This window comes from Osmerus eperlanus, chromosome 2, assembly GCF_963692335.1.
Source record: "Osmerus eperlanus chromosome 2, fOsmEpe2.1, whole genome shotgun sequence".
NCBI lineage: Eukaryota > Metazoa > Chordata > Actinopteri > Osmeriformes > Osmeridae > Osmerus > Osmerus eperlanus.
This window is the reverse complement of record NC_085019.1, coordinates 15,346,193-15,367,393: the sequence shown is the minus strand read 5'-3', so window position 1 is coordinate 15,367,393 and position 21,201 is coordinate 15,346,193. Positions and strand designations below refer to the sequence as shown.

The 21,201-nt window shown below is 41.2% G+C and overlaps 1 protein-coding gene across 1 annotated transcript in view; it reads right to left on the bottom strand.

The window, feature by feature from the left end:
- LOC134013843 (4-aminobutyrate aminotransferase, mitochondrial-like) overlaps nucleotides 1-20,732 on the bottom strand; it is an 87,927-nt gene extending 67,195 nt beyond the window's left edge. Inside the window, exons 1-2 of the mRNA XM_062453589.1 lie at nucleotides 20,606-20,732; nucleotides 19,621-19,680 (exon numbers count right to left, since the gene is read on the bottom strand). The gene's annotated coding sequence lies outside the window, so the exon portion shown is untranslated. The remainder of the gene's footprint in view (nucleotides 1-19,620; nucleotides 19,681-20,605) is intronic.
- Nucleotides 20,733-21,201: the final 469 nt, after the last annotated feature.

Here is a 21,201-nt window from a genome sequence, read left to right as displayed (position 1 = left end):
GTGAATTAGGGCTACAATTATGACAACTGGCTCAACCATTGTGCATGTAATGACTTCTGTTATGAACTAAATGTTTAGATATTTGTGGTGGTAAGACAATTTAACAGAGAACCATTATAGTACATTTGGATCAACATAAGCAATTTAGATCGTAGGAAACAGCAGACAAATGAAGGCCCCATCTATAATTCCAGGAGTATGTGTGTGTCCCACCAATTTTATCACAGGCACTATGCCCTCTTTATAGTTCAAGAAATCTGTGTGTGTGTGTGTGTTTCACTGACCTAATCTTAAATCACCGGCTGCATCAGGGGCACTATCCACTAGTTGGTATTAATTACAGTGAGGTCCAGGGTCCATCTTTGAAGGACTTTCCACATGTCAGGATGAGAACAATGGCATTAATGGGATGTGTATGTGCAAGTGAAAGGCATCCAAGGACACTGGACAAGTTGATAGGGGTGGGGGGGATCGATTCGCATTTGAATCTCAATTCAGTCTTCTAGCAATTCATATCGATTCACAAATTTAAAAAATAATCTTTTTTTCTAACAATGAGTTTACTAAACTGCAAGAAAAACAATAAATGTCAAGGTTTTGATGCATTGGGATTTTTTTCTTCAACACTTAACTGCCTATCATAGTCATAGAAACAACGATTTTTCATCGAATCGTGAGGTACCAAAAGATTCCCACCCCTACAAGATTGAATCTCTCTCATTTTTATATAAAATGCTCTGATTTAGGGGTTCTTCTCTCCACCCCACCCCCTTATGTAATCTGGCAGCTGGAGGAGGAAAAATCCAGACAGCAGCCACCGTCTTGAATAGAGCAGCTCCCACCCCTACCAACCCCTTCCCCCCCAGAAACACACAAATACTTTCCCCAGACAACATCTCCTCCCCAACTGGATGGAACTGGTTCTGAGAGTGTTACACAAGGCTGCGTCGTCAGCCAGCGAGCGAGCGAGCGAGCGAGAGAGCGAGAGAGAGAGAGAGAGAGAGAGAGAGAGAGAGAGTTAAACTGGACATACAGTAAAGTGGGGGAAAAGGATCATTCCTGATGCTAAATGGGCCTGAATGGGGGCCTTCGAACAGCAATGCTGATATACAGTGTGTGTATATGATATATTGTATCAATGTAAAGCCAAATAGGTGGTTTGAGAGGGTCAACTTAATGTCCAGTCCATGTTAATGTTCATTTTTATATAAATCCAAAGTTCATATAATAACACACTTTTTGAGGACATTAACAGTAATGTAACATGATCAAGGCAGAGCTCAAAAAAACCAAAAGGGTTGTGGGATGGATGTGTTGTGTCAGCTCTCTAGCCATTACAGAACTCTGGACAAGTGCACGTGTAACAGGTGTGAATCCGTGAAACTCACTCCTCAAGTATATAACAGGCCACCCGCGTCAACGAAGAGCTAGCTTTTTGTTGGCATAGCTGGTAGTGATCGCGCATGGCAAGTCAGAGGTGGCGTGTTCGAGCCCAGTGAGTGGCGAACCTCGGCCGTAGACCTTGTGACGGAGCGTGGCCACGGCTGTTACACACGCACGCACACACAGACACACAGTCAGATGGGTTGTAAAAAACACTGCTCTTGCAATGACAGATTTTAGGAGCAAATTCTTGTTTAGAATTAATATCCTCATCAAGAAAGACCCTGTTCCTGATTACAAATAATACAATCTTTCAAAAGTGCTGTAATCCTTTTGGCTAGACAAAGGTGACAAATACACACATACACGCCATTACTACAAGAGCTTACTAAAACAATCTTTTCACCAATCACCATGAGCTGTGTTATTTGCTACTAGTACAGAAAGCTATAAAAATGCTAATTACCTCTAGCCTTATGCAACACATCCTTTGGCATGGATAACAGTCAGAGAACTGGGATCTCTTCACCAGAGCCCATATAGAGGCTGTAAAAGGCACAAACAGGAAACAAATTGGTTCATCTAACTAAGCACCTTAGCTACATGGTACATTAGCTTTAGCCTCAGGACTAAGTTTAATTTTAGGCAAAATGATTAATAAGGTCTTCACTTAGAATTATTTATTGGCAGGGCTTGGAAAAAACATTTGTGCAATACTCATTTGCCATTCTTGGGTGATTTAGGAGATAATTTGTGTTTTGCCACAAGCCTATAAAGGAAAAGTCCTTATGCAGATCAATATAACCTTTACATTTTTAATAGTGGGAGGGACTAGGTATGAGAGGACCCCATCAGTGAAGTAATCCCCCAGACCAATGGGCTGTGTCTGTCTGTCTGTACCCACAACAGCACACTTCTCCACAGCACTGGCACACAGTGCACAGACATACCAGGGTTTCCCACAGCACTTTTCAGTTAAGGCAGCCGCCTAAGCAACACACGCCTGCCGCCTTAACTACGTAGTTTTTTATAGCGATATCCACCATTGTCCTGTTTTCTCCCTTCCATTCCAAACCGTGACCAAAGCCAGTCTCCCTTCTATGCAGAACGCATCAGTCTATCGCAGTGGTTCTCAAAGTGGGGGTCGCGAGACAACGAGGGGGGGGGGGGGTCGCGAGATGATTTCCAGAAATCAAGGAACATTGTAAAACAATTAGAAATAGCATATTTTAGCCAAAATTTTAACAAGTTAAAAATAGTAGTTAAATTAATGCATGCAAATAAAAAAGCTTCAGCCTTTTGATTTTCCATTCACTGTAAGTACGGCAAACCATCTGAAATCCAAGCAGGAGGACGCATTAGTTGAACTGTCAAGCGACCGAACGTTAAAGACAGCGTTCTCAGCCAAGACACTGGCTGAGTTTTGGATTTCAGTGGAGAGGGAATACCCATGGCCGTGGGAACTAGGGGCGATGAGGGTGCTGCAGCACCCCTTGATAGTGCGAGAATTTAAAATAATATGACTTGAAAATACACCACCGCAGTAGCGGACTGGCCATCGGGAGCACCGGGAGAAGAATAACGATGGAAAACCAGGCTAAGAAACGTAAGGGTGGGGCTGAAAAATTAAGAGACAAAAATACATCACCTTCACTAGATAAGGTTTTACCAATTGAAAAACAGCTGTTTATTTTACACTAAAGCTCAAAAAATATTTTGCGCTAGAATAAAGGCCCAAAAATTTTGCATTGATAGCATTTACTATCAACTCCCAAACTAGCATCACATCAAGCATTGCATGCATTAACAGGTTAGCTGTGGTGGTGTATACGGGGGCCGGTCTGGATCAGATCCAGGGCCTATTTTTACTCCCACGTATACGTAAACCACCTCCGTGGATGCGGGGGTCGCGAGTCACTGGCACCATTATTTTAGGGGTCGTGGGCTGAAAAGTTTGAGAACCCCTGGTCTATTGCACCGATTTGTGAACAATTTTTTGTGAACAATATGAGAGAAATAGGCCTTTTGTGTACATAGAAAAAGTCTGAGATATGAGTGCAGGTGTCTGATACATTCAAGTTGAGCATCTCAGAAGACTGAACAATGAATACAGGAAATCAAGGGAGTTAAATAGTGGGGGTCAGATGGCTGAGCGGTTAGGGAGTCGGGCTATTAATCAGAAGGTTGCCGGTTTGATTTCTGGCCGTGCTATTTGACGTTGTGTCCTTGGGCAAGGCACTTCACCCTACTTGCCTCGGGGAGAATGTCCCTGTACTTACTTTAAGTCGCTCTGGATAAGAGTGTCTGCTAAATGACTAAATGTAAATAGTATCACAATATTGGAGGATGCATGACGATTAGCATAGCCTTCGAAAGCACAGAAAAAGGACACTACATGCAAGATAGCTTTTGTTCAGGTCAGGGCTTGACATTAACTTTGAGGCACTTGTCCTTTGGACAAGTACATTAACGTTTCACTTGTCCGGGTAAAGATTTATCATTTTATAAAAATGTAAAAAAATTGTTGACGTTAGCTAGCTAGCGTTGGCAGCTGTGTACCTAGCAAGCATTAGTAGCATTTGTATTGGTTAAATGTATAGTTAAATATCAGCTACTGTAAAGTATACACCTTTTAAAGGATCCCTTGGTAAATCAGCCTCTGCCGGGTAGAAAGTGAAATTGTAGAAAAAAAAAAAAAGTTAACACCAACATTTAGTGGCAAAATCCATTGTCATGTCGACAAAATTACAAGTTTAGTACAAGTTTAGCTAGCTTGCAAATACTGAGGATAGCCTACCGAGGTCGAGTTAGCCAATGTCGGTAGCGATGCTAGCTAACGTTAGTTTGCTAGCTGTATATAACATTTCACTGGGTCTTGCAGCTGTTTGCTTTACTGAAATTATGAAATGTTATGTTCTACTAGCCATTTGCCTACTTTAGCAAGTCACAGTATTTCCAAACCCTGATAGTGTAACTGAGACGACACAGTAAATAATTCCTCTTTCAAGTAATAAGCCCCTTTCAAGTGTTGAGCATTAAATTAGCTGCACGGTCTGTAGAGATCTCGGTATGAAGCCACTTTTTTGCTAATGCAGAATTCGGTAAAACTAGACACATAGACACAAAAAGTGGCACATATCGTGAAGTAACATGGCATTTTATTTAGTTTGAGTTTTAACTTGTCCAGTGGGGCACGTCAATTTCTGTTCCACTTGCCCTACAAAAAAATCCACTTGTCCCGGATAAGCGTTAATGTCAAGCCCTGTAGGTCTTTAGATTGGGCTCCTAGAAATGGCCTTGACGCGCCTCCTATTTTCCTCGTTGAAAGTTGCATGGCATTATAGACTTTGGTAAAATTGTGACCTCTGAACTACACTATGGTCACAGGCATTTCCTAGTTGCACCTTACTCCTGGGACACACTGGCCACGAAGCGCCGCCTTTTTTCTTTCGGCACCCATGTCAGGTGAATTTCTTTCGCGAGACGCTTGCGAAATCGGCTGCAGGATGATAAAATACACCATATTAGTTAATATATTTGAATAAAAAACCATGTTATTAAGATTTTACTACATTAATTGTAGACTATGGTGAACATTTGTAAAGTTGTAGACTTTATAATTATTTTTTAAATATTACTTTGGAGGCATACGTACTTTACCAATATTCACCCTATATAAAACCCAACTACACAATGTTGGTAACGAACGGCTGTTCGATGTGGTTACCCTGATAAAAACGAATGAAAATAAACGGATAGATCTGTTGATAGTTGAACCAGCATGCCCGTAGTTGTTTTGTTTGTTTGAGAGAAACGAGTTGTTACGTGTTGCACACAACACACACGTGTGCAGACATAGCCTACCAAGAGAGAACCCCCAAGTCGATTTTGAAAATCAGAGGAGAAATTCAAGGAAATAGACAACATCAAATTAATTCTCGAAGTTGAAAAGCACAGCGAGTTGTATGACCCCCAGCACCAATTTAATTTTTAATTTAAGTACAATGTGAAGAAGGATCAATGCTGGGATGCTGTTGCTGCGAATAACACGTTCCCTAAATATAGCCTATGCCATGTTTATGTACCATGTCAGCGTTACATCTGAAAAAGGAAAGCTCAGAGGAGCTGAAAGACTTGGTGACCGGCATGGAGAAATGCGCGTCTGGCATGAACAGCCTTGAGCCCCTTGAGCCCCCACAGCTTTATCAAACAGTTTGTGATGCATTTTGGAAACAGGAGATGAGCTCCTGGTCTAATGCTCCACCTGGTTTGAGAAACCCGTTCTCAAAGACTTACTTTTAGTCATTATTTGGGTAGCACACATATTCTGAATGCCTTCGGCGGAATTCAAATGAGCCATTTTAATTAACGCCAAGATTACAGTGAGATTAATCTAGATTAAAAAAATTAATCTATGCCCACCACTACTTTTAAAATAATCCAACTCTGGTTCTACAGAGATAAATGTCAACCGCATTACAGCTATGGCATCCTCTCAAACCCCGTTTCTAAACAGAGTGTAGGACTGCAACTATTCCGATCCATTGAGCTTGAGTGTTAGGACATTAGAACTCATGGAACTCCACCACTGAAGCTATGAGGAGATATGATGTTGCTTTTTTGCCTAGCTATGAGCAGACTCGGAGCAACTCCACAGTCTCCCCATATTCCCATTACTATCCAAGATGTGTCCTTTCCTAACTTTTGAACCGTATGACCTGTAACTTTTGAACCGTATGACCGATTTTCAAAAATACCGTTGGATTCCCTGGGTCAAGACGAGTTCAACACACCCCATGACGTCAATTTCCGGCTATATAAATTTTCCGCCATTTTGAATTTTAAGAAAACAAGTTTTTTCGCTACTCCTTCAATTGTTGTCCAATCTACCCCACATTTGGCACACATCATCTTCAGACCAACCCTCACCGAAGTTATCCAAAGATTTTTGATTTTCAAAACAGTTTGTCCGGTACAGCCAAACATCAAAATCGGCAACAAAGCAACCAAACAGGAAGTTGGGTCATATCTCAACGACTCTTTGAGAAATCAACATCAAACTTGATACGTTGATTCCATAGACATATATTAATAGACACAGCTAGATTTTTCTTCCAAGATGGCGTCCCCATTAATGTCTATGAAAAGTGCTCAGTGGCACAGTGAGGCAAGCGAGAGCGCGAAATGGACCGCGCCATCTTTCCAGACTGACTTGTCCGGTCTTGCGCAGAAGCTTCCTAGCTCCGAAACTCGTGCATGCTTGCAACTAGCTGTACACGTCATACTTTGCGACAACCAGTCGCGAGCTTGTGAGCTGGAGCTAAGGCATTGCAGACAACTGTCAGAATGAAGTCCGATCAAGAAGCACGTGAACTTTACGAAAATCAATACTATTGGTACTGTAGTATTATACGTGCAGGGCCTATACGTTGTTCTTTTTGCTTCGTGTTTTTAGTTTGACTGCTTAAGTATTGTGTCGGATTAAAGAAACTCTAACCCTAAACTTGAATATCATGGCTCGTTCTAGCTCGGCAAAGCAAGCTAAACTAGAGAGGGTACAATTTCTGGGGAAATTGTAGAGTGTGCTTGCTTGCAGATGGGTCCGTTAATTAACTGCTATTTTTACAACTGATATTTCTGTATATATATTTATGAAGATCGCATAGCCTACATTTGTTGCTGCTCATGTACAATTCAAAATACAAAAAGTGAAGTGTAGCATGTCCCTGTACTTACTGTAAGTCGCTCTGGATACGGGCGTCTGCTAAAATGACTAAATGTACTGTAAATGTAGAATGAACTTAACCTATATGACTAAAACGTCACCTTAAGTTTTTCCCTTCTACAGTAGTGATATTTTCAAGCATTTATCCCACTCATATTACATTAATTAATTAAGAACCACCTTTGAAACAAGCTGAACCCCGTTGAAACAAGCTTTTCTAAGTAACAACGTTCTCACCGGCAGTATTATTAGCTAGATGGAATCGCGATTGAAACAGTACCATCTGCTAACTGAAAATATGCCCCCAAAAAACGTAAATAATGTTGAAATTTATTTAAGCGGAAATGGCTAATCCAAAAGACGTTTGCTGGAAGCGATCATTGTCAGTTAGTGATGGTCCGCTCGGTACTGCGGTGTCGATACTGTCCCGACACATTCAACACTCACTGCATTGGAACGTTTCAAGACGGGTTTTAAACACTTCCGGTCACGTGTCAAAGTGTTTCGAAACGTTTTGTGACGTGATCTTGAACGAAACCTGTCTTGTACTTGCCAAAAGACTCTGACGTGTCGGGGTATAAAATGAGGCGGCAAAGCCAAGGTTTTGAATGCGTGAAACCTTGGTTGAGAGATTTGAGAGAGTTTGAGAACGTCAGAGACAGTTAGAGAACGTTAGAGAAAGTTAGTTACTTGTGTGCCATTAGCGAAATCCTGTTTGTTTATTTGTCTGTTTGTGTGCTGTTGTGTGTATATAAAAAAAATATATATACATTTCCATTTCCAATAAGTTGCTACGTCAATTATTAATTGGCAGCATTTATGCCATTTAGAACATACTGTAAGGTGTCTTTAAGGGTGTCTTTTATTTCTTTAGGGGAAATCGGACGTGGTGCAATATGTGCAATATGACATTAGCTGTTAGACTATTACATTAACCTGCTCCGAAATATAGGGTTAGGACTTTGTTTTGGCCCGGGGGGGGGTTCGGACAGACCTGCCCCCACTGCTAAAAAAAATCCTAGAGGAAACACTGTTATTCATATGAATAACAGTGTTTCCTCTAGGATTTTTTTTATTGGAAATGGTCAGTAGCCTAGCCTATCGATTAAGGTAGGCCACTCTGAAGCATGTACACTGTCTGCTTCATTTGATCTTGATAGGCTAAGCATTCTGTAGCAAATAACAATATACCCACTATTTATTCATTAAAACTACTTCAGCATAATAATGCACCTAAAATACAAACGTGAGCAAGGGCAGCAATCGCTATCGAATCAACAGACGTGCAATTTTGCTAGCAGGGGAAGAATACAAACAACGAAAATCACCAGTTAACTTAATTTAAATTTGCAATAACTATAGACTAATACAATATCAGGCTTTAATGAACTGACAACATAAGTTACACGACTTACAGTTCTCAAGGATGCACACCCGCAATCTCAACTGCGCTGTGAAGTGCGTGTCTGTGCTATTCTCCGACATGCGCTCTAACAATCATGGCTGAAAGACGGCCTAAATGTTTGTACAGCCCTATTTCTGATACCGTGGCGGCAGAAATTTAACCGCGGCGGGCCGCCACGGAAAAATCAACATAGCGGAAACACTGGAATATGTAACAACTTTATACTGAGTTTATTGTCTCATACAGTTCTAAAATCATACTTGGGCTTAATTGTATTGTTAGATGAAAGCCATCGCTCCCGTATTCGATACCACGCCATCTGTATTGCAGGACGGCAATAATTCCGTTCAACCACAAGGATCCTTAAAGATCCTGTAAAGTAAATTCCATGTTTTGCTTCTAAGTACATTATATACGTGTGAAATTAGTTCCTGAAAGCATGTGCAAAGCGCTAAGACTTTGTCACACTGAAATGTGGACTTAAACCAAAGAACAGTTTCTCTTCCGTTTTCAGATCAGGTTTTAATGGGCGGAGCCAAAAAATGCCCTATCTACGTCATTTCGCCCTATCTACGCCAGATCACTGAATGGCTCCTCCTGCTGTACTGTTATTGTAGCCTACATCAGCTAGCTAGCTAGCTTCAGGATGTCTCCCACCACCCACAACTGCATCTTCCCTGGATGCAAGAAATTAAAGAATATATTGTGCTTATTAAAGTTATGCATTGTGCTTATTAAAGTTATGAACTTAGAAGTGTGCTCAGGCTTAAACATTGGGTCTCACACCGAGTGTGGGAAGCAGGCTGTTCTTTGTGTCTCTATCGCTTCATTTTCAGAAACAACCTTGAAACTGGGTGGAGACGGCACCCGAGCAGGTGGGACGCGTAGGCAAGAACAACTCCCTGATGCACGAGAGAACAAGCTCAACCCTTTTTTGATACTGTTTTCAATTGCATTGTATATGATATGCTGGGGCAGGGAAAGATAGCCAGTTGGACTTCGTGAACCAGCCCAAACTCTGTTGCGGGTAGGGAAACGTAGACAACCCCAGAGCTCTGTACTTGTTGATTTCCAACTGCTGCATTAAAGCTGATATTATGGGACCTCTGCAACTCCAGACCACTCTTTCTAGAACACAGATTTGTGTAATTGAATACTATCATTACATATTGGAATAGACACATAGATATATGAATCCTTCAAAATCCAGCTGCGCTGCAACGCCATTTAAGTTCCCTATTGATAATGAAAGGAAAAATAGGTGGATAGATTTTGTGAAGAGCCACGCTCATGGAAAGCTTCGGATAAACTCCAACAGCCGCCTCTGCACTGACCATTTCACGGCGGAGAGGTTTTAACATGGACCAGAGACAGACGGGGTTCACCAACACACGGCTTCTCTTGCAGCGCGGAGCCGTACCGAGCATCGCCCCTCCGGCCGTTCATCCTCCGGTCGCACCTGGACCATCCACCGCCGCCAGCAGTTCATCACTCAGTTCTGTGTGCTTGTTATAATTATACTAGATAACTTTTCAAGAGGTATCTCTGCTATGAGTTAGTGCAAACCGCTAAATTGATATTAGGCTACTCGGTGTAGAATGATGGTATTTTGGTGATATGGTAGCTAATGTGTTAGAAGTAGCCTAGTTGGAGAGCTCACTGTCTGCTGTCTCTAGTGTCCATTTTTACTGTTAAAGCTCAGGGGAACATTTCATTTATATGCATCTGTATGTTTCACTCATTGAACAAATAAATTATAATTCTATACGGTTTTGTTCGGCTTGACATAGCGTCCATTATCTGGGTCGGAGGTAGGCACTAGGCAGCGAGGGGCGGAGCTTCAGCTCCTTCAGGCGACACGCCCCCCCCCCAGTCTCAAGCAGAGAAGACTGCTGATTTTTTCACGATGTCAAAGCCTAATTTAACATACTTGTCGTGTTATTTTTTAATTAGAATTTGGATGGGTAGTTAATAACACATTCTGTGGTGTGGCGAACTTAAAACTCGTTTCCAGGTCCACTTTACAGGATCTTTAAGATTACAAAGTGGAACTAGAGAGGGTACAATTTCTGGGGAAATTGTAGGGTGTGCTTGTTTGCGTCGGTTGCACAGGGGTCCGTTTTTTAATGCATTTTTTACAACTGATATTTCTGTATATTTTATATCAAAATTATTATATATAAAATTATTATTTATTATTTATAAAGATTACATAGATTTAAAAGCATATTTTTTTTGCTGCTCATTTACAACTCAAAATACGAGTGAAGTGTAGAATGAAATAGATTTCTTCTCATTTCCCCTGCAAGAGGCAGCCTCATAGTTGAATCAAAACGAATACATTTGGCAGACCGGTGTAAAAATTGACCTAATCTCTATGATTTAACCCTTGTGTTATCTTCGGGTCGTTCTGACCCATCAGTCATTGTGACCCACCGTCGTATTGCGACAACTTTACCGCATACAAAAACAAAGTGAAGCATTTTCTTTTAACCGTTGGGCTGTCTCAGACCCCCCACATTGCGAAGGTTAAAAGAAAATTATTTTTATTTGTTTTTGTATTGGGTAAAATTGGGTAAACACAACGATGGTTCGTTATGAACCTTTGGGTCATGTGACCCGAAGGCAGCACGAGGGTTAAAACGTCCTTTTAAGTTTTACCCTTCTCGTGATATTTTCAGGCATTTGGCCTACTCATATTGCATTCATTCATTAATAAAGAACCCCCTTTGAAGATTATTCAACGACGTTAGCCGGCAGTAGAAGATGGAATCTCGATTCAAACGATACCATCGGCTAACTGAAAATATGCCCCCAAAAACGTAAATAAGCTTGACATTTATTTAGTGGAAAATCGCTCATCCATAAAAACTGGTAGCGATCATTGTCAGTAACAACGCAAAATGCGATATAGCCCTGTGTGGAGAAGCTGCCCCGGTAAATTGTACTACTACAGTACAGTACTAGACTACTGCTGTGTTCGTCTTGGTAGCTATTGCGTTGGTTGAATTGGATTTAACGTTCCGTTGTACGGTTTAGGCTGAAATGAATTATTTTCATGAACAGATTGACAAAGTTTAGGCTGTGGCAATGAAGTTCAGGTTAGTAGTAGACTTTTGATTTAAGTAAGGGGAGTGCCAAACATGTTCTGTCGCCGTTTGACTTCCTAAACAGCTGTGGAGATGTTAGCTACTCACTAGTGTCTCGGGTAGGCTACAGCGTTGCAGTGAGCTACACTGGTTTGAAACCACAGGTAATGATAATTTCACCCACAAATCGTTTACTTGTAATCTATTGTCATAATAAATCCTACAACGAAAATGTATTTGTGAGGAATGTTTATTTTAACGATTGAAAACAGATGCATCATAGACCGCTGCAGTATGTGTTGCCCGGGGAACAGAGACTAATGTCATGATGCTAATGCTTCAGTGAAATAGTAGACTACTGTTTCCGAAAGTAGATGTACTTCCTTAATAATATCAGCTTATATTGTACGTTACACATCACAATTGTGTGTCATATCACAAAGTAAAATGAGCAAATAGTTATTACTAGTGATGTTATGCTCGATACCGTGCTCACGAAGCGGTATCGACCTTTCGAAACAATTTGTACCTACACAAAGGTGTCGAGCAAGGCTTCAAATGGGCAAAAACCACGTGATCACCTGTCGAAGTGCAGCTGAGCAGCTGAGCCAAACTGCGTTTTATTCAAACGCTTAAAAAGACATCAGAAATCACTAATATTCGTAGGTTATAGAGAGGAGACAGGCCTATTTACGGACGCTATAGAATATATTCATTGACAGAGCCAGAGATACAGATAGATTGCCAGAGCTAGATAGACACAGAGATAGATAAAGATGTGAGAAGTGAGAAAGTAGGTGTACACAACCACATACATCTTTCTCTAGTTTTAGCTTCAAATGTGGCCTTTCCCAGTTGCAAAAGCATGTTCCAAAACCTGAGCCGGTAGTCTACATTATCAAACAATAAGTTATTCATTTAGCATATACTTCCTCTAAAACGAGGTCCCCGAGACTCGAACTCGCAAGATCAGTCTATAAGGCAGAGCTCTTACCACGAGGCCTTACGGAACACAACTATACTTGAGAATATTGCTATAAAAAACGGAACAAAAATATTATGAATGTAAAAAAGCAAAGATGTTACGTTGTTTATAATACAACAAGATATATGCTAACATATTTTTGACACTAACAAATCGACACATTTGTCACATAACCTTTATTTATCAAGTTGTCAATGGCGATTGTGAGACTGACGTCTCGAGGACTTGACGTCACTTGATTCCTTCCATCGCTCGATACAGTCGCCATACCATAATTCGACCAGCAGATGTCCCTATGGGTAAGATGTATCGAACGCTTCGAAAAAGCGATACTTTTTTCGACACAATTGTGTCAAATAGCTCGTTGCTACGGAAAGCTTTGTTTCCCCCATCACTAGTTATTACCCAGGCCTCTTTGCTTGTGGCTTTTCTGCAGCTGCCTTGCAGTAAAGCAGTTAGCCTAGCCATCTCCCAGAAGTTAACAAGCTGCTAAACTAATGTTCTGCTAAAGATAGTCAGGCGAGTTTTTGTGACGTTAGTGACGTTAGTAGCGTCAGTGACTGTGGCTAGCAAGTTAGCCACCGTTAGCTTCACTTTTCACCACAAAAACGTAATTTCTACTTGAACCGTGCAACGGAACGTAAATAGAAATACAAGCAACTCAATCGCTACCAAGACGAAACATTTGACACCTAGGTTGTCTATGTAGTCCAAATATTGACTGAGACTTAGGGGTGGGAAAATAAACAATAAAAATAAAGAAATATATATGTGAGAGAACAAAGGTTGTGCCCTTGCCGGAGGCAAAGCACACCCAATTAGCTATAAGACTGTTAGTAATGGTATACTCGTAGCTGCCAGCAGATGTCGCTGTTGAGTAAAGGTTGAGCGTTTCAAAGGCCGCGACTCTAATTAGGGGCCACCTATTGTTTTTGTTAGTTTTATTATTATTATTATTATTATTATTATTATTATTATTAGGGGCCAAGCAGCGAAGCACCTATTGTTATTGTTAGTATTATTATTATTATTATTATTATTATTATTATTATTATTATACTTCTTAAGACTGGGTGTCTATGGCAGGGCCTAGAAGCGCTTGGTCGAAAGTTGTGAAATTTGGCACACTCATTGGGGACAGTCCCCTGGTCCAATTCACAAAGTTTCATGTCCCATACTCGGGCACTCTAGCGCCACCAATGGGTCAAAGTTGGAGTTGTGTTTACACACGCAACTTTTAAACCGTATGACCCATTTTCAAAAATGAGGTACCATTGGATTCCCTGGATCAAGCCGAATTCAATGCACACCATGGCGTCAATTTCCGGTTTATAGATTTTCCGCTTCTGAGGATGTCCTCCAAAGATTGTGTCATGTGACTAAAAGGGGGCGTGGCCGGAAGCATAAACGTGTTTTGGCTAATAACTGTTGAAGTGTTTACCTTAATAAAGTAATTTCTTTGTCTGTTGATGTCTTGTGAGATATCAAGCCTGACTATTAATAACTTTTCATAAAATTCGAACGGACGTGGCCGCCATTTTGGATTTCATGGAAAAGTATAAAAACCTTTTGCACGCCCCAATTTTTGTCCAATGTTTACCAAATTTGGCAAAGATGATCTTTAGACCCAGTTTCACAAAAGCAATCAGAAGAATTTTCAATTTTCAAAAACGTTTGTTCGGTAGAGACGATCAAAAGCGGTGGCGAAGCCGCCAAACGAGGCGCAAGAGCATATCTCAGCAACCATTTGCGCGATTGTCACCAAACTTGGGTTCCATCGTTCCCATGAGGAGCAGAGGAGGCCTGCAGTGTTATACCAGAAAAATAACTTTGAACTATCAGTACTCTTGAACGCAAACATATATTTCAACCAAACTTGGTGTGTTGCATGAGTGCAACAGGTTGTTGTGACTTAATTGTTGCACAAGTGCTATGGAGGCCATGTCCTGCTCTGGACTGCTTGGCCCCTCCATTGCTGCTTGCAGCTATATTTATTATTATTATTATTATTATTATTATTATTATTATTATTATTATTATTATTATTATTATTATTATTATTATTATTATTATTATTATTATTATTATTATTATGCACAGCGGTTGGTGCGAAGTTTTGAAATTTGGCACACTGATTTGGAACGGTCTCCTGACTATTTATCACCAAGTTTCATGTCGATCCATGAAGAACTATAGCGCCACCAAGGTGTCAAAGTTGGAGGTGCGTTTACGCCCATAACTTTTGAACCATGAGACCGTTTTTCTTAAACGACAGTGACGCCATAGTTCGTAGTGCGTCGATTCGAAGGAATCCGATGAACTATGGCGTCACTGTCGTCCCGAAGGTTTTTCCGTGATTTGCATTTTAAGAAATGCCAACTTTTTCAAACTCCTCCTAGGCCGTTGCTCCGATTTTCATGAAAATTGTAAGAGATCATCTTCAGACCATGCAGACAAAAAGTTATCAAAATGGAATTGAAAAGTCAAACCGTTCACAAGTTACGTGCAAACGATTTTGACAAAGAGCACGCCATAGCGGACGTGAGGCCTTGTCTCTGCGACGGTTTACTGTATGGAGACGAAACTTTGGAAATGTCATTGCGAGCATGTCATCTAATAATCTTCCTACCACAATCACCTTGATCTGTCAAAATCTGACTGAATTACAGCTGTTTATACTTGGGTCAAATCTGACAAAGCTCGCCACGGGAGAAACGGCTTCATTTTTTTATTAAAGTAACCGAACACAGAATTTCCCAGCAGCGAGAATAGCTCACTGGGATAAGACGTGCTCCTTTGAAACACAAGGTCGTAGGATCGATTCCATCCACAGTCGTCAAGCATGTCGTGATACAGGATTATCTGTTTAGCGAAGCCAGGTACGCCACAGTAGCTGTCTGGCAGTATAATCACAATGGTAACGATAACGTTTCATTGTCAGGGGATTTATAGTCAAGAAGAAGCGGATAACGCTGCTACATCCAGCCAGCGCATTTTGTCTCAAAATGACATATTTACCAAACGCTTATCGTTACAAAACTCAGTGTACGTCTTTTGCGCAACACCGTGAAGGTAATCGAAAGTTTCGGGGTAGCGCCACCGCGTTGCCGAAAAGTATAATGCGATTTTAAAAAAGCGAATGTTTTTTATTAAAAGTTTTGCTTTGCTTCTTTAGCTACTGAATTCCCATATCGAATGCTGCTTGGCCCATTTCATTGCTGCTTGCAGCTATATTGTTTCAATTGTATCGGTGTTTCGAAAAGCCTTGATTTCCCCATCACTATTGTCAGTAACAATGCCAAATACGACCATTTGATCTTAGACTAGAGCCCTGCACGGTGGAGAAGCTGACCTCAGTAAATTGTGCTACGAGCAAGCTAGCCTAGCTGCTGTTGCTAGCCAAACTTAAGGGGATTGTTTGACTGCGCCGGAAATGAAAAACGTTTCTTTTGACATCAAGTTTAGGCTGTGGCATTGAAGAAAGCGACGCACCACACAAGCTTGATTTTAAATACATTATTTAATGTGACATTACTTACTGTACATGCAAGTCTTGATTTGCTTAAATGTAACCTACATGTGCTGCTAGTACACCACGGCACGATGCGATACTCGCTGTGTAACAGCACATCTATGCACGTTGTATCCATGCGTCGTTGCTAACGTGTGCTGACGTTATGACGTAGGCTAGCACTGAGTAACCTTTGTTGACAAAAGGCACTTTTTGCCACAAAAACTTAATTTCAACTTAAACCGTGCAACGGAACGTAAAGACAAATACAAGCAACTCAATCGCTAGCAAGACTAAACTGTTGACACCTACGTTGTCTATGTAGTACAAATATTGACTGAGGCTTAGGGGTGGGAAAAGAAAGAATAATAATATATGTGAGAGAACAAAGGTTGTGCCCTTGCCGAAGGCAACGCACACCCAAATAGCATATTTTAGCAAAAATTTTAACAAGTTAAAAATAGTAGTTAAATTAATGCATGCAAATAAAAAAGCCATCAGCCTTTTGATTGTCCATTCTCTGCAAGTACGGAAAACCATCTGACATCCGACCAGGAGGACGCATTAGTTGAACTGCGACCGAACGTTAAAGGCAGTGTTCTCAGCCAAAACACTGGCTGAGTTTTGGATGTCAGTGGAAAGGGAATACCCATGGCCGTGGGAACTATGGTTGCTGAGAGTGCTGCAGCACCCCCTGACAGCACGAGAATTAAAAATAATATGACTTGAAAATCCACCACCGCGGACACAGCCCCGCAGTAGCGGACTGGCCATCGGGAGCACCGGGAGAAGAATAACGATGGAAAACCAGGCTAAGAAATGTAAGGGTGGGGCTGAAAAATTAAGAGACAAAAATACCTTCACTAGACAAGGTTTTACCAATTGAAAAACGGCTATGTTTATTTTACACAAAGCTCAAAAACTTTTGCGCTCAAATAAAGGCAAAACATTTTTTAGTCGTATTAACTATCGAGCTCCCGAACTAGCATCACATCAAACACAGAATGTGCATGCATTAACAGGTTAGCTGTGGTGGCGTATACAGAGGCTGGTTCTGGTGGGCCGGTCTGGATCAAAGTCCAGGGCCTATTTTTACTCCCACGTATACGTAAACGACCTCCGTGGATGCGGGGGTTGCGAGTCACTGGCACCATTATTTTAGGGGTCCGTGGGCTGAAAAGTTTGGGAACCCCTGACCTAGACTATCGATTAAGGTAGGCCACTCTAAAGCATGCAGTGTTTCCCCTACCATTATATTAGGGAGGCGCACCTTTTTTTTATATATAGCGCCCAATCACAAAATAAGTCATTTATGGTTATCTTTCTTATAAAACAGGTCTATAGCTTGCTCTTTTATTAAACAAACTAAATGGCCTTATGTTATTTATCTTATTTACACAATGGCATGTCATTTCTGTCTCTACATGGTCTTTTTTCTTTTTCTCTTTTCCGCAGTGGCGCGCGTGTCCATGCTATTCTCCGACATGCACTCTAACAATCACTGCTGATATACGGCCTTTCGTACAGTCCTATTTCTGTAGTATCCATCCAGCAGATCTGAGTAAATCGTCTAACACAAATAAATATGTAAAACTTGTAAAAATGTATACTAAGTTACATGTAACCAGATTAAGGAGCTAAAACCATTGCATTCAGTAATTACTAAAATAACAATAATAGTACTGTGATAGTTTGATTTTTGTCAGATAGCAAGACCATTGTGATATGCAAGCCAGATTAAGGAAGGATACCCCCCTCTTGCATTAGAGAACCTTGCATCTTAAACCAGTTCACACCACTTTCACGGGACCTTGTGACAAAACTCACACACAACTTCCCCCAGGGGCATACCCCTTGACTTGTGCAACTGAATACATGTGATGATTCCGAATCTTGAATGTGGACAAAACACCTGAGCAATGGCAGTGCAGGCAGGCGTGAAATCCAATTTGCAGTGGAGAGCATGAGGAACAACAAGAACTCTCACTTGGTTCTATGGTGGATCTCACAGTAAGAGTTGAGTATTCTCCCACAGTAGCAAGGCCAGCATTGTGTAATCAGGCCTATAGTAGGGGGATGGGGTGGGAGCCATGAACACCAACACACTGCTTCTCTGGAGCCATTTCACAACAGAGCTTTTGTGAGGCTGTGAGAGGGGAAAGAGGGAGGGAAGAAAACATGAGACAGCCAGAGAAGAGACAGAATGCAAAAATAGTGTAGAGAAAGAGAGAATGAGCAAGAGCAGGCATAATCACCAACCTTGCTTGTTGCTAAATTTAAATTAATTTGCAATGCAGTGATAGGTCCAAGGATGAGATGAATATCATGAACATCTATTCCATTGAATTTCATTCTGTGAACACGTTCGGAAATGTTGACTAATGTCTTTCATTATGAGCTGTAGGGTATTCTATGTTATACATGATATATATTTTTACTTCCAAGGGACTTTCAACATAGAGCTTGAGGAAACCAGCTGCTGACTTCAAATCAAGTCAAGAACCGTTCACAAATTTTTACAAGTGTACACGTAAACCATTAAAAGCACAAAAAGGTCTTATTTGCAAGGTGAGAAAATGGAACTCCACAAGCTCTAGAATTCAGTTGACAGGGTATTTGTGTGTTCAGCTACGCTTGAGTAGTTTCCATTTGGTGACTCCAGATTGGCTGAGAGAGAGAGAGATCAACCCACTACTGAAGATAATCACAATCACACTAACTCATCATTTCTGAGATCAAGGGATTCAGTAAGTGACCTGCATACATTTGAGTTAAGGATCTTAAGAAGGTTCTTGGTCCAACACAACCTTTTAAAAACACAGTAAGAAGCCCTGATGGCTTTGTGCATCAACCAAACCTCATTGTTTGAACGTAGGGTTTTATCTGGTCCCCCTTCCCCTCTCAAACAGGTTATGAACTTCACTTGAACTCAATGTTTTGGGCTACACCGGTAGGCCTATACGTTTTTGCAGTAGCTAGTTACACAACGAATGTCCGTTTGGTTTTCGCCTCTTCCGCCCTATACGTTTGCCCGAGTGTCATTGACAAATATATTTAAACTTTGCATTTGCGGTTGATGTATGGCATGGCATCAAGCCAGCATACTCACGACAAAAAAATGTATCGAAAGAAGGTAGACTAATTAACTTGGTTGGCAGATAGGCTACCAAATAGCGCAGAGATATCGCCCAACAACTATTGACTGCACAGAATGTCTTGGGTAAAAATTCCAGTTCCGACTAGATCTGCCATGTCACATATATCAGCAAATACATTAAGACATGAAAAACTATGCCAGAGAATCGTTTTAAGTATTCGTATAATAACATGCATTAAACCACCATTCGCCATATTGCAGAAGTGACAACACAAGTCAATTGACTAGTGTGGCGCATCGTCGATGAAGCAGACACCGTTATATTAAAGGCAATTTTACATTTTACATTGCTGTGCGTGTAGTTGATGTGAAGTTGGCTATATAGTGAATCATAGATAGTGCTACAATTTGTATGCCGGACTTACCGAGGTGTCCACCGGTAGGCTACCACTGGAGTCTCGTGTCAGCGAGGGTACAAACGGTGTCTGAAAGACAAACGCTTAACTATTGTCAAAAATCGAAAGGTGAGTGCTCCTGGTGCTTTAATTCATAGATCGGTATTTGGACTATAGGTCTATCATGTAAGGAGGGATGTGGCCAACTCTCTCTCGTCCAATGAGGGAAGGAGAAGTAATGAAGTGGAACTAACGACGGCCAATGTCTGCGCTGCTTATGAGTTCAGCACAGCTCCCTACAAATCATTGAAAGTAGGATTCAAGACAGCAATAGGCCTACATGTAAAGCTACTGTGACTTCATTAAATTCAGGCAGCATCAACAGCTCAATGTGGAAACGGCACCAGTCTATTCTTGAGATGTAGGCCTACACATATTTCCTGATATTAGCAAACAGGCAAAACGGAAGAATGTAAACTGTCAAAAAAAATGTACATGGTCAAACTGGAAAAACACTTTTTGGCTATTATTATTTGTCTTATATAATAACAATTGTATGATGTATACAATGTCATGTATAAGACCAAACTCAGTAGGCTTACATGCGCTATGTGGACAATATGGTATAGGCAAAGGTATCCCGTGCTCATGCACGAGCGCTAGTAAGATAACATTACGCCAACCCCTTTACATCGGCTACCGCTGACACATTGTTCCACACCGCCAATATGTGAATCAAGTGTTCTGGATTAGAACAAAATCAGTTCCACCCAGTTAGCTCCTGCTATCTGCATTGCTGTCTATATGGCATTCTGTACTCGTATTACATCACCAGCCTAACTGCACAACGCATAGCCTGGGCTACACATTCCTACTGATGTTCTCGACGACTATTTAGGAAGTAATCAATGTAACTGGATCGTTTGATACGCCCACGCATTACATTGTACGAATTAGCTACATTTAATATTAATTTACAAAATAAAACATGAATAATTTCCACTACCCAATTTACCTTGTGCTTGTTTGAAAAATATTCTATCGCCAATTCAGTTTTCGGTCGACTGCCAAGCAAACACGTTAGTGCATGCAGAGCCGGACGGTAACAGAGACAATGTGAGAGGTGATTTTGTAACTAAGCAGTGTAACTGTAAAGGAAGGAGACAGTCTTGTCCGGTACCTGTCTGGTTATGCACATCTGGCGCCCCCTGCTGACCAAACAGGGAAAAGACGGAGTGTGGAAGGATTCCAGTAAGTTTCCTTTTAGGATAGTCATCTCACACAATTAATTGAGGGCCCAGTAGGTGTGTGGGAATACAGGTTACAAGTGCCTTTGTTGTCCATGAACCCAATCAAATATAGTTTTGCATTGAGGTGGGATTGGATTAGAAACAATAGACATATTATAAGTAGACAAGGATATGGCTCTTTAAAGATTGCACCCCCGTCATCTTTTCTATGGAAAGTGCTCAGTGGCGCAGTGAGGCAAGCGAGAGTGCGAAACAGACCGCGCCATCTTTCCAGTTCCGGCTCGTACGGTCTTGCGCAGAACAGTGGCTTGCCATGTATGGCCAACGGAAAGAGACATGGAGAACCTGCCTAAGGAGATTG